The 14,517-nt window shown below is 39.3% G+C and overlaps 1 protein-coding gene across 2 annotated transcripts in view; it reads left to right on the top strand.

Annotated features, from left to right (window-relative positions):
• The window catches only part of PRKCE (protein kinase C epsilon), a 308,889-nt gene that overhangs the window by 114,205 nt on the left and 180,167 nt on the right, over positions 1–14,517 (top strand). The window lies entirely within an intron of this gene.

The following is a 14,517-nucleotide window of genomic DNA, read 5'->3' on the forward strand; positions in this document are numbered from 1 at the left end:
GCTTTGAAATGTTATCTGACTGTTATATGAAAGCAGGACTTCTCTGTGGTGCTTTTTATTCTCGGGGAATCTCTTTGCTGTATAGGCCTTTGAGAGTTACCAGTGGTGCTCTCTTTTAGAAATCTGTTAAAAAAAACCCAAACACATTAATTGGTTCCAGGAGGTGTGATGAGTACCAAACAAATTTAAGGTAACTATACCTCAAACCAGGGATGAAATCCAGCAGGTTCTGACAGGTTCTGGGGAATTGGAAGTGGAAATTTTGAGTAGTTCGGAGAACCGGTAACGGAAAAATTGAGTAGTTCAGAGAACCATCAAATGCCACCTCTGGCTGGCCCCAGAGTGGGGTGAGAATGGAGATTTTTCACTATCCTTCCCCTGCCACGCCCACCAAGCCACGCCCACAGAACCGGTAGTAAAAAAAATTGAATTTCACCACTGCCTCAAACCATACCCTTCCACTTATTGTTCCTGATGAGAGATCTGGCTTACTAGAAACAATATTTGCTGAGGCACAATACTTACAATATATACTTTGGACACATTCTAGTCAGAAGCAGTCAGAAGCAGTTGCTGGAGCTGCTAATAGTCCATGGCTACATATTCAGCAGGTTTACAATATAGCTGTCTATTTAGTCATCCCAGTAAATGTGCCTGGTAGCTTAAAATTTGGCCCCAGATAAATAAGTATACATGAATTAAATGCAGCAAACTATATTCCACATTACCTATCCTGTGATCGTTTTGCCTGCCTTCACCTTAATATTTGGGAACCATGGATTATACGGCCAAATTGTATGTTAGGATAACATGAGACAATTCTTGAAAATGGCAGCTTGTACTAAATGCCCTTTATAAGACCAACTTTTTATTTTATTTCCCAATCTGACCTACAGTTCTGGGATTTCCTGATTATCTCCCATCTAAATACTAAAGCTATCTGACCCTGCTTACATTTGTAAAGATCAAACAAGATGGGCTGGCTGTATATTTGATACATCTTGTTACTGAAAGCCTCTATTCCTATTGGTGCATAGCCTTTTGTGCATGCCATTATTTTATTAATAAGAATACTCCACCCAGCTATTGACAGTTGTTGCTCCATGCTTGACCTCTAAGGAGCCCTTATTTATTATTGATTCCCTTTCTCCTTCTTTACTTGCACTATATTTGGAGCTTAGCTAAAGCACTGAGTCAAGCAGTTGAGGTGTGAAATCATAAGCAGATTTTTGCCTAGAAGGCAAAATCCATTGTTATGTTCTGGCCCACTATAATAGGAAAATTAGTTCCAGGCTGTAGCAGTTGTGTAGAATTAATTACATTCTGTTGAAACTCATTTCATGTATTACATTGTCATATTTTATATACCTGGTAAATAGTTAATGATTCATAGGATAACTTTTTTTGGGTGAACAGTGACTCATCACCTTAGTCAAAACTTGAACTATAATTTAATGAATATTGTTCTGAACTCCTAAAATGTTGTTTGTGTAATACTGGTTTGCTAAACACACCATAATTAGCTGGGTTCATGTTACAAGTTAAAACATAACCAAGCCACATTCTGGCTTAGTGAAATATAGGTGAATTAGCCAAAATATAAAGTCAATTTGATATGGATTGCTACTGTATACCCCAAAAAGCTAATATAATCCTTGGTTGTATAAACAGAGGCATAGAATCAAAATCCCATGACATGATAGCAGTATTCCAATATTTGAGGGGCTGTCACAAAGAAGAGGCGGTCAATTTATTTATGAGAAGGCATGACAACAAACAAAGGGATGAAAACTACTCAAGGAGAGAAGCAACCTGGAATTGAGAAACTTCCTAACAGTGAGGACAATTAACCAGTGGAAGAACTTGCATTCAGAAGTTGTAAGTGCTTCATCACTGGAGGTTTTTAAGAAGACTGGACAGCTACCTATCTGAAATGGTACAGGGTCTCCTACTTGAGCAGGGGTTTGACTAGGAAATATCTCCCCACCACCACCCCCATAAATTAATTGAACGTGGTGATGGAGCAATGTGCCCTCTTCCTCCCAACATCTGAGCATCAGAAGGTCAGATCATTGTGTAATTGCATTTATAGAGTTTTCTCTACATTGAAAAGTACCTGTATGCAAGAGTGTTCCTCATTATGTATGTGGTCATAAATAATATCCCATAATGTCTAACTGCACCAGGGTTGAATGCATGACCTGTACCCTAAAAAGGGCTTATTTTTCAAAACTCCAATCTTTAGTTCTTAATAATCAATTATTTATTTTAATCACTATTCTCTGATTTAAAATGTGTTTTCTCTAAAAATCCTGAAATGCTTCTCATTAATATTGAAGACTGACAAAGCAGAACAGTCCAAAACCATTACTTTGGTAGGATTCAAGAAACTGCACAATGACAGACAGTCTTGGAAATACTTGTGGCTAACACCTGCCAGTGCAATGTGCTAGGGGTATATGCTTGATTTCTGTATTTTCTTTCTCTGTGTGTGTGTTAGAGTTCCACTCCATGTAGACACCCATATCATGTGGCAAAAAAGACTCACGATTTGATAACAGTGGGCTGTAATTCACATCACCCAAGAATTCTGATCAAGCTATTTGATATTCAAGTATCACACACATTCCTTTTTTATATATATATAAAGGACTTAGGTAAAATGTTCAGTGAAGATAGACTCATACATTGACCTCTGTTCATGTTCTTTCTAAGCAGCTATAATGGATTAAAAATCCATTTTCTGTTCATTTTTTTTACAATTTTATTTTCTTAACTTGTATGTATTCCCCAATAAGGTTACTCAAATGTTTTGTCAGTAAAAATGGTATATCTCCATCTTTACAAGTTATCTTATAAAATGATATCTTGTTCTAATTATTGTTTATTAGAGGACTTCTTATTTCTGATTTTTTGGAAATGCTGTCTAGATGCTGCTTTTGAACTTTCGCCGTGCTAACTTATTCTGCAGGAAAATCATATTCTCATTTCGTGTCATTGAAGATAAACTCTGAAGCTATAGCAAGATAGCAAGATGGCTTCTTGCTTCAAAGCAAGCCTAATGAACACATTGTGTTTGTTGGAAAACCCCAAAGAAATAACACAAGCTGTAAAAGAAAACTGTAGTAATTAAACATTGCTTAGGCAAAGTATTAAAAACTATGACTTTATGCAGTGTCCCTGAAATCAGAGTACAAAACTGAGTTGTTGGATCTGAGAGAAGACAAGGTGTCTTAAAATATATTATTTCATTGAGCAGCAGAGCAAAATAGCCAAGAGAACTATAAGCTCCACAAATTAAAAGAATGGAATTGCACAAAACATGGTGAGAAAAAATATTAAAATGAGAACAGGGATTTCTGAAGAATCCAAAAATAGGTAACCGGATTACTGAAAAGTCCCATGAAACGCGATGTGAAACAAATGATTTGTAAAATGCTCTTATTACAACTAACCACATTGTGCTCAAAACTAAGGCAGTATAAAATCTGGTAGTTTGTGTACTTGCTAGAGAAATAAAATATTGTTTCTGACTGTGTTGCAGAGTGAACTAGAATAGCCTAAGCAGCCAACAGCAAAACCAGCAAGACCTGGAAAGCTACAAGGGAAAAGGATTTCAAATACTAGTATAATAAGATCTGTTATTACCTCTCCCTCGTCTTTTGGAATGCTATGACCCTGGCATAAAACCAACACTTTCGGTAGAAAAGAACATGTGGAATCTTTGGTGCTTTGTAACAGAAGTGGTATTCAGCAGGTTCTGACCAGTTCTGGAGAACCGTGGAAATTTTGAGTAGTTCAGAGAACCAGTAAATACCACCTCTGACTGGCCCCGCCCCGATCTATTGTCTGCCTCCCGATTCCCAGCTGATCGGGAGGAAATGGGGATTTTGCAGTAACCTTCCCCTGGAGTGGGATGGGAATGGAGATTTTACAATATCCTTCCCTTGCCGTGCCCACCAAGCCACACACACCAAGCCATGCCCACAGAACCGGTAGTAAACATTTTTGAATTCCACTGCTTTGTAAGCTTGATTATTTGCTTGCAGAAGTTTCATTACCCAACTAGATAACATTATCAGTGTGAAAGATTCCCTGAGCTATACAGTTTCTCTTCTATTAGAGTAAAGAAAATCTGCGGCTTTCTTACCCCAAGGCAAGGCCTTATGTTCACCTAGCCTGGTGTGATTTTTCTCTATTTGATGGCCTTTCAAAGTTTCCAGGATGGAAAAGTCAAAGATTCTAAAAATGAAGCAAATTCTGCAAGAAATATATATATATTTTCTTACTAGTTGTGATTCAGTTTGAAAAAACAATTTCTTGAATAGTTAAAATATAACAATTAGTCATTCTTAAATGATTTAGAAATTATTCCAGAGAGAAAAGAGATCCTTATGTCTTGAGGATTCCAGTTGAGAAATTACTTTCTTGCAGCAAAAATAAAAAGTAGATGACATGCAATGATTTAACGAGTTTGCCATTTTTTTTTCAGATTTTTGTAAAATAGTACTTGGATGTACTAAACAACACATGGCCCAATGCGTTACTGTTTCAGAGGTATTTCTAACCTAAAGAGGCTAGAATAACCAGAGGCAGGCAAAAAAGCAATGGGATTAGAAACAACTTCCAATTTCCTGCTGGCTTCCCCATTGACTTTCCTTGTAGGAAGGTAGTAGGAGGGGTTGGAAATGATTATCATTTGACTGTTGTTGTATGCGGTAGCACAGCAACATTGAAGGGGCCACACTTTTGCCAAATTTCAATCCTACAGATGTCATGTGTCCCAGATTTTGAACATATTCTTTAAATTAACTCATTTGATGTACATTGATTCAAAAATTGCCCTATGATGCAATTAAAAGCCCTTGTGACCTCTAGGCTGGAGTACTGCAATGTGCTCTACATGGGGCTGCCCTTGAAGAGTATTCGGCGACTTCAGCTGGTCCAGAATGCAGCCGCGCGAGCGATCGTGGGTGCACCTCGTTTCACCCACGTAACACCTATCCTCCGCGAGCTGCACTGGCTGCCTGTTGATCTCCGGGTGCGCTTCAAGGTGCTAGTTGTCACCTACAAAGCCCTTCATGGTATTGGATCTGGGTACTTGAGAGACCGCCTACTGCCAATTACTTCCACTATGCCAATAAGATCCCATAGACTAGGCCTCCTCCGAATTCCATCAGCTGGTCAATGTCGACTGGCAACTACCCGGAGGAGAGCCTTCTCGGTGGCTGCTCCGACCCTATGGAACGAACTCCCCATGGAGATTCGTACCCTCACCACCCTCCAGACCTTCCGCGTAGCCCTTAAAACCTGGCTGTCCTGACAGGCCTGGGGCTAAAGACTTCAACCCCACCCGAATAGTATGACTGTTGTGCTTTTTTAACGATGTATTGTCTTTATGTGTATAACTTGTTTTGTACTTCCCTCCCCCTGAATTGTGAGCCGCCATGAGTCCCCTCAGGGAAAAGGGCGGCATACAAATAAAGTTAAAATCAAAATCAAATCAAATCAAATAATAAAACAAAGACAAGAGTGTTAGTGGTATATAGATGAAGTATTATCGTCAAATCACAAAAAGGAGTATGGATTTATTTTTTACTGTATGCTGTAACTTACTGAACAAATGAGTGGTTTTAAAATTTTCTAGACAGTCAATTCAACCAAAAACATGTTTTTTAATGATTGATGAAATAGAAAACATAGTGAATACATACGATTAAGACTAGGAATAAATAGGAAGCAGACTATGCCTTCTGTTACCTAAGAAAGTCACCCAGAGTCACTTTGGATAGTGAGATGGCCGGCATATAAATTTAATGAATAAACAAACAAGCATTTTAGAAGTATTTTTCTTTCTTGTTTTACTTTTGTAACTATATTTTTCTGTATTTATTAGGACACAGGAATTGTTTTAATACAAAGATTTATGTAATCCAGTGATTCCAAACCTCTGTAACTTTAAGATGAACTTCAACTCCCAGAATTCCCCAGCAACATGCTTGCAGAGGTTGAGAAATATTGATCAAATCCATATTTTGTTCCCTAGCTGACTAGTTGACTCTTGTGAAGAACCACAAACCCTCTTCTACTTATTTTTGTCTGATGCTAGTGATAACATATAGCCAAAAAGATTATTATTTTGAGAACAATTCTTGGTGAATTTGCTAAATCCCCTTTTGTAACTATTTGGTAAGATGCCTGCAATTGCATCTTGAGAATCTTGTATACTACTTGATCATTTGACTGAATCAACTAACCCAAATCCTTTGCTCTTGGGAAAAGCCGTCCTTTCAATCTGCTGACTTAGTTAGAGAAAGAGAGAGGGAAGGAGGGAGGGGGAGGGGGAGAGAGAGAGAGAGAGAGAGAGAGAGAGAGAGAGAGAGAGAGAGAGAGAGAGAGAGAGAGAGAGAGAGAGAGAGAGAGAGAGAGAGAGAGAGACCTAAACCTGACCTCTGCATCTCTTTGACAGGCTCAGACAAGTATTACAAGTAGAAATCTCCAGGTCAGTTTCCAAGCAGTGCTCTGAGCAAATCAGCAAAACCAGTAAACAGGGAGCAGAAGATCTTACCAGATAGAATATTACATGGCAAATGTAGCAACATGTAGCCTGTAAAAGAAAGAAAAACAGTTGAAAGAAAGCAGGAAAAAACCCCACAGGCCATTAAAAGCAGTAACTGCAAAGGTGAATTTAAACTAGTATATATAGCATGTTGTAGGAGGCAGTATGTACAGTTCTTTATAAAGCACCACAGAGGTTAGTTCAAAATTCCACACCTCTAATATTAATTGATGGGTATTATGAACACACCGTTGTGTGCTTCAGACAGGTACTTATTTTCCTGTGTTGCAATTGTCTTTGTGAACTGCTACAGTACATGTAGTGAGGGGTATGGATCCCCTCAGTGGGAAAAAAACCCTAAAAGAAAAAGTCTCAAGGATTTCTTGCTGTTTAACTTTTGCACAGCTACACACACACACACACACACACACACACACACACACACACACACACACACTTTCTTTCTCAAGGGAGAAAAGTACAGAGAAATATTTTCCAGGGAGGATGAAAGCTCAGCTGCAGAGCACCTGACTAGTATTGGAAGATTCCAGATTTGGTTCTTGGCACCAGCTCCTGTGGAATATTTCTTTCTCTCCCTGCCTATGAGAGTGTCGGCATCATACATGAGGGAATAATATACCTAAGAGTATTCTGTGATAAAAATGCACCATCCCCACAGAATCAAAAGACTCTTTGCAGCTCTGAGTGTGTTTTATCTGCCATCATGTTTTCTATACCCTTCATCCACATGGTGGGCCTCCAGATGTATTGGATTACAACTTCAGTCATTCATTCATATGTATCTATTAATGGAAAATATAGTCTACCACATCTGGAAGCTACCAGATTGGGGAAGTCTGTAATATGGAAAATGAAAGTGCAGATGGCCATATTATCTGTGAGAGAATTCGTGATATTAGCAATAGCAATAGCATTTAGACTTATATACTGCTTCACAGCCCTCTCTAAGAAGTTTGCAGAGTCAGCATATTGCTCCCAACAACAATTTGGGTCCTCATTTTACCCACTTCAGAAGGATGGAAGGCTAAGACAACCTGGAGCCTGGTAAGATTTGAACTGCCAAATTGCAGGCAGCCAGCAGGCAGCTGAAGTAGCCTGCAGTACTGCACTCTAACCACTGTGCCACCCAGGCTACTTGTATTAAATACAAGTTCAGTCCTTAATATATCCATTTAAAGTAGAATTAGATGGCCAATAATGTGAAAACCTGCCTCAAGAGACCTGTTACCTTTTGAAATCAATACAGGCAGTCCTTGACTTACAATCACGATTAAGCTCAAACTTTCTGTTGTTAAATGAAATATTTGTTAAGTAAGTTTTGCCAGATGCCGGCAGTTCGGCAGTTCAAATGTCACCGGTTCAAGGTTGACTCAGCCTTCCCTCCTTCCAAGGTCAGTAAAATGAGGACTCAGATCTGTAAACCGCTTAAAGAGAGATGTAAAGCACTGTGAAGCGGTATGTAAGTCAAAGTGCTATTGCCCCATTTTATGACCTTTCTTGCCTCAGTTGTTAATGAATCACTGCAGTTGATTCAAGGGGCTGCCCTTGAAGAGTATTCGGAGACTTCAGCTTGTCCAGAATGCAGCCGCACGAGCGATTGTAGGTGCACCTCAGTACACCCACGTCACACCTATCCTCTGCAAGCTGCACTGGCTGCCCATTGGTCTCCGGACACGCTTCAAGGTGCTAGTCGTTACTTTTAAAGCCCTACATGGTATCGGACCTGGGTACTTGAGAGACTGCCTCCTGCCAATTACCTCCCTAAGACCTATTAGATCCCACAGACTAGGCCTCCTCCGAATTCCATCCGCCGGCCAGTGTTGACTGGAAACTCCCCAGGGGAGGGCCTTCTCTGTGGCTGCTCCGGCCCTCTGGAACGATCTCCCCATTGAGATCCGGACCCTCACCACCCTTCCGGCTTTCCGCAAAGCTACTAAGACCTGGTTGTTCCGGCAGGCCTGGGGCTGTTGAACTTCCAGCCCCAACCGAGGTTGCAACTGTTGTGGTATTTTAAATTGTTTGTCTTTTATTTTCTTATTTGTATTCCCTTCCCTTTCTGATTGTTAGCTGCCCTGAGTCTCTCGGGAATAGGGTGGCATACAAACGGAAATAAATGAAATGAAATGATTAGTTAGTAACCAGGTTGTTAAGTAAATTCGCTTGTCAGAAGGTCACAAAAGGTGATCACATGAACTTGGGACGCTGCATTTGTCATAAATGTGAACCAGTTGGCAAGCAATTTTGATCACATGGCCATGGGGATGCCGCAAAAGTCATAACTGTGAAAAACGGTTATAAGTCACCTTTTTAAGTGCCATTGTAATTTTGAACAGTCACTAAATGAATTGCTGTAAATTGAGGACTACCTCCACTAGGCTGGTTGGATAAGAACATTCACTTGCACTTACTTGGGGCTTTCTTCTGAGTTAGACTATACATGAATATGAACCTACATCCCATTGAAGTCTAAGGTTATGAAGCTTAAGTTCCCCTAAGTTTTATGGTACTAAGAATTCAAGAGAATGTGAAGTTATACAGGATACCATCCTAGATTAGCAGAATGACCAGATTCCAGAGATCACAATGCAGAGAAGAAAGTCTGTGTAGCCATAACCTTTTTCCCAAGTCGCAAACTGTATTAACCCACATTTTTCAGCTACTCATGAAAGTCATGGGAACCTTTGCAGAAGTGACTTTCTTTGAACCTGTTGTTTGTGCAATATGGACATCTGGTTTACAGAGGACAAGAGGGATCTTCAGTTATCTTCTTAGATCATCTTGAAACAAAGAACTCACATTATGGTTCATAGAATGTGCTTTAAAAATGTGGTTTATTACTGTATTCATTGGTGGAAAACCATAAATTATGCTGGCATAAAGTAAATGTTAACATTACACTTTATGCATCTTTTTTTTCCCTTCCAGAAGTGTCTTCAGAATTCAGAATGGGAGAACTCCAGATGCAAACATGGAATCACCCATTCGTATGTTAAATTGTAAAGAGTAGGATCCTATTTAGTGTGATTCACTTGGTATATGAATAAGAGATTTAGAGCATAAGCCAAGTTTCCCCATAATGTGGTTGGTTTGTGGTTTAGTATATTATGCAAACCAAACCTGGATGCCACATGCAATTTTTCCAGAAGTGTCAAATGGAATCCCTTTTTCTCCTCTGTGCCAGCAAAGGGTTCCCCTCCCTGCATTGCTTCTTGCTACTTCTTAATTTTAAATGCGAGAATAAAGGTTTGTTTTTGTAGGTGCATTTGTGTGGACAATGAACTGCTAAATAATTGATCAGATGTTTGCATTTGCATTCATTTGCATTGCATTCATTGTAATTAATTTACCATTTTTATTTACCATGTAGATTTCTTTTAAGGACATTTAGTTCCGCAGTGACTCAGGACTGCATATACATAAATCAGAAGCACAGTACATTAAATCAGGCAAGTTAAAAATTTTTTAGAGCAGGGGTGCCCAAACTTGGCAACTTTAAGACTTGTGGATTTCAACTCCCAGAATTCTTGGAGATGAAGTCCACAAGTCTTAAAGTTGCCATGTTTGAAGATCTCTGATTTAGAGGGATATCCCTGCTAGATCTATCCCCAGAGCTTGGGGAAGAATTTAGGTCTTTAGAGTGCATTTCAGGGACAGCAGAGTCAAGTCTATTTGATCTTTTGGGGTATGCTATTCCAGAAGACAAGCACAGTGTTAGACAGATTTCCTATGAACCTTCAGGCAGCACTGCTTGACAGAGGGGATCCAAAGCAATCCCACTATGTTGGATCTGCTAGAGCTATTTGCTGCAGCTTCTAGGCCACTCATATCCTGAAAGGGGTGAGCAGCTCACATCCACCAGTACATCAGGATAAAAAGATCAAAGCCACCAAAACTGTTCCTTGCAGAAACTCCCTTGATCCCCTGCCAAACAGATAGGCTAGTCCTTGTGTCCCCAAATGTTCTGAAGAACCAGATATCCACAACTCTCCAGACATCCAGGAAGGGCACTGCTTTTATTAGTATGCTGAATATTGAATTACTTACTTCAACCTTTGTGTGTCCTCCCTTTTTCTCCAGCAGAAACTGTTCACCTCCCATTTTAAGGAGAGTGGTTCCCTTTTCAGACTGGTGTTATAATTGAGGTTTTTCCTCCTGTAATAGAATCCCTAAAATGCCACCTTTCCTTCTCCCAAACCTCTTTCAAGTATTTCTTCTTCTTCTTCCAGTCAGGATTACTTTTGGATCAAAAGAGAGTGGACCTCTCACCCTCTGAAAGATATGTTGGGACAGAGCCTTATTTAAGGTAACTAATCCAAGATGTGGGCGCCCTGCTGTGTTTGGCTGCATCTTACTGGATAGATTTGGTAAATACAATGTCTTGCCCTCCACCTCTTTTGCTTGTGGCAAATTAGGAATTCAAATATTGCTTCTGGCAACTGGATATCCTTGTTTGCTTTTTTAACATATCTAAGTTCCAGGAGAGCTACAGCTTTGCAGCAGCGCAAAAGTTTCACACACACACACACACACACACACACACACACACTCACTCACTCACTCACTCTCAGTGGCTCGAATCCAATCAGCAATATCAATGGCATCTCCATCTAGATTTGCAGTAGGCTGTGTCTGCAGCCCAACAGAGCCTCTGCCAAGCTGAACATAGTAGGAATTTTGCTGAATTGCAGTTCATAGAATCACTCATGCTTCTGACTGTGGCTCCTGTTGGTTGTAGGTAACCACATCTGGAAGATGACTGTAGACTTTCAAAAATCCTCTTTTTTTCCCTCTACCTGTTTGGTGGGGGGAGTTTTGGAATCTTACGTATTTTGTCTTTCTCTGAGGCCTTGTATTTATAGTTTAGTTTAGTTTAGTTTTATTGATTTTGTATGCCGCCCACTCCTGAAGGACTCCGGGTGGCTTACAATAAAACAAGGGAGGAGGATAATAGACAAAACAACATATTAAAATATACAACAGTCACAATTTCCGAGGGGCTGGATATTTCGAGAGCCTCCCCGGCCTGCTGGAGCAGCCATGACTTAACAGCTTTGCGGAAGGCCGGGAGAGTAGTAAGGGTCTGGATCTCCACGGGGAGATCGTTCCAGAGGGCTGGAGCTGCGACAGAGAAGGCTCTCCCCCGGGGAGTCGCCAGCCGACATTGACTGGCAGATGGGATCCGGAGGAGACCTAACCTGTGTGATCTAATCGGTCTATGGGAGGTGATGAAATATATAACTGATGAAATATTCACAATGGCAGATGTAGATGGACTGTCGCTTTCATAAGTTTCTTCTCATATTATAACCAATCCACACGAGAAAGGACAGAGAAACATATTACATTGTGATAGAGGATTGATAAAATATTTATACCAAGTTTTTAAATGTGTCTACCATTCCACCACTGGCAGCCATACAAATCTTCTTCCCAGTTCCTGTAGTTGTCATAACACCAAGTGAGTTAAACTATGGTGCATGTAAAATGCATATAATGGTCTAAATGGGAATCCTTCAACATTTACCAAAGGCAATAAGGAACAACAGCAATTTAACAGATTATGGTTGCATTAAGACTTCTATTCAAAATAGGATGAATCACCCTCTGTTTGTCTCCTGAATGTTTTAATTAAATTTCTATATTTGGCACAGTAACTCTTCATAGTGTTCCTATCTAATAAACTTAGTAAAATGCTGATCCCCACTCCCCTTTTGTGCTTGAAAAAGACCAAAGGAAGATCACCTCTTACAAAGTTTATGCTGCAATTATTTAACCAAATCACAATTATTTCCATAATGAAGTGACTGTCTACTTGCTCCTGCTAGAAAAGAAGTTCTTTCTCGTTGCTTTCTCAAAAAAAAATAGTGCACAATATTTACTCCTTGTCTTATGAGATTGTGCGAGTTGGGGGGCAGGAGACGTGCCAATCAACATATTTACCCCAAAATAAAGAACCCTGGGGAGGTGGGAGGATAAAATGTAAAGTATGTTTTGGATTAGAATACTATATATTTTAGATCAAATTATTTAATTTGTATATATGTATAGAAATTGGCACTCTTTCATTTCTATTTATTTAAAATTTGCTAATCGGGGGGAAATTAGAAATGGGCCTGAATTAGGAATATATTTTTCTATTTATTGTATTATAGTGTATTAGGGATTTAACAGAATTTTTAAAAAGGCTTTCCTTTTTTGTTCACAGAATGCACAACTTCCTCTTAATGTATATTGTTATCAGTGTAGATTCTCCAAGAATGTGACTATCTGCAACATCGCTGGTTTCACAAATGTTCCTGAGGCAGACTTTCAACCGTGCCTAATCTTTTAAACATAACTACCCCATTGTATGCCATTTTAGAAATACAGAATAAGAAGAGTCCACACTTCACAAACACTTTATGTTTATGGAGTTTTAACCAGGGAAAGATGAGTGCTAAGAGACTTTATTCAATGCTATTATTATTATACTGTCCCTATTATAGTGAAATCTATTTTACAGATCCCTACAGGGTTCTTGTAGAAATGTGTGGCGTTTTTTTTTTCTTACATCTTTACATATTTAAGAGTCATGTTTGGCTTTATACAAAGCAAGCGGACCGATTTTCTTTTGAGTAAATGCCCCAGAAGTGAGGCAAGAGTAATTGTTCCAAAGATTATTCAAAAAGGAATATACAAAGATGTTGTATAAAGCCAAACATGACTCTTAAATATGTAAAGATGTAAAAAAGAAAAAAAACCTGCCACAAAAACCTGAAGAGAATTCAATAAATGTTATTATAGGGCAGTTGGTAATTTAAGTAGATGACTAAACATTTTAAAAGCCTTCTCAAAGGCTGTGATTTAAAAATAAAATATTTTAAAAAATAAGTTTAATTAAAAAATTAAAAAGGGATGCTTATGGAGGTGAGAGTGATAAACTCTTTCCAATCTGAAGCAAGGGAAGGAATGTAACTAATGGACTAAATGCATTTAGAAATAGCTGCATCTTTGAGGATCAAGAGGAACCAAGAACAATGAGTAAATGTTACAAGCTCATGGGAAATATTTAGCATGCTGTATATTGAATATGGCTACAAGCAGTGCACTGGTCAATGTATCTTACATTGAATTGGTCCAAAGCTTACATTCAGATGATTAATATGTGTCATTGACTTCTGTAAGGTTCCTCTGAGGACTTTATTCAAAGAGGTTTGCCCTAACAATGAGTTTTTTTTAATTATTATTTATCAAATTCCTCTGGTTTAGAATGAAGTTCTTCAACTTGGCACTGTCCAGATAAATTGGGATTGTACAGTGGTGGAATTCAAATTTGTTTACTACCGGTTCTGTGGACGTGGTTTGGGGGGCATGGCATGGCTTGTGGGTGTGTCAGGGGAAGGATATTGTAAAATCTCTATTCCCTCCCCACCCTAGGGGAAGGATACTGTAAAATCCCTATTTCTCCGGATCAGCTGGGAGTCGGGAGGCAGAGATGGGGGGCAGGGCCAGTGGTATTTACTTGTTCTCCAAACTACTCAAAATTCCCGCTACCGGTTCTCCAGAACTAGTCAGAACCTGCTGAATACCACCTCTGGGACTGTAGGCGTCAGAGTTAGATTTTATCAGAGAGAACATACTTGGAGAAAGCTGAGAAAGTTTGGTTCATGTATTAAGATTGGGGTCATCCCATCTCTGGGCATGGCCTAGTGTGGGCCATTTATGCTACAATATTTCAATAGCGTTGGTAATCTGTGTTTGAGCATGTTTCAGAAACCCATCCTTGTTTACCATGCTATATACAATAAGACCTTTACATTGAGGCATTATGTGATTCAGTTGTTTGGACATAGCAAGTTATGTGAACAAAACAAATGAAGTATGTTATCCCAAGTTTAGGTTTTCATATGTTGTATGGATGCAAACCAATGAGTATAAAATTCTGAGAAATACATAGG

The sequence above is a fragment of the Thamnophis elegans genome, chromosome 4, assembly GCF_009769535.1.
Source record: "Thamnophis elegans isolate rThaEle1 chromosome 4, rThaEle1.pri, whole genome shotgun sequence".
Lineage (NCBI taxonomy): Eukaryota > Metazoa > Chordata > Lepidosauria > Squamata > Colubridae > Thamnophis > Thamnophis elegans.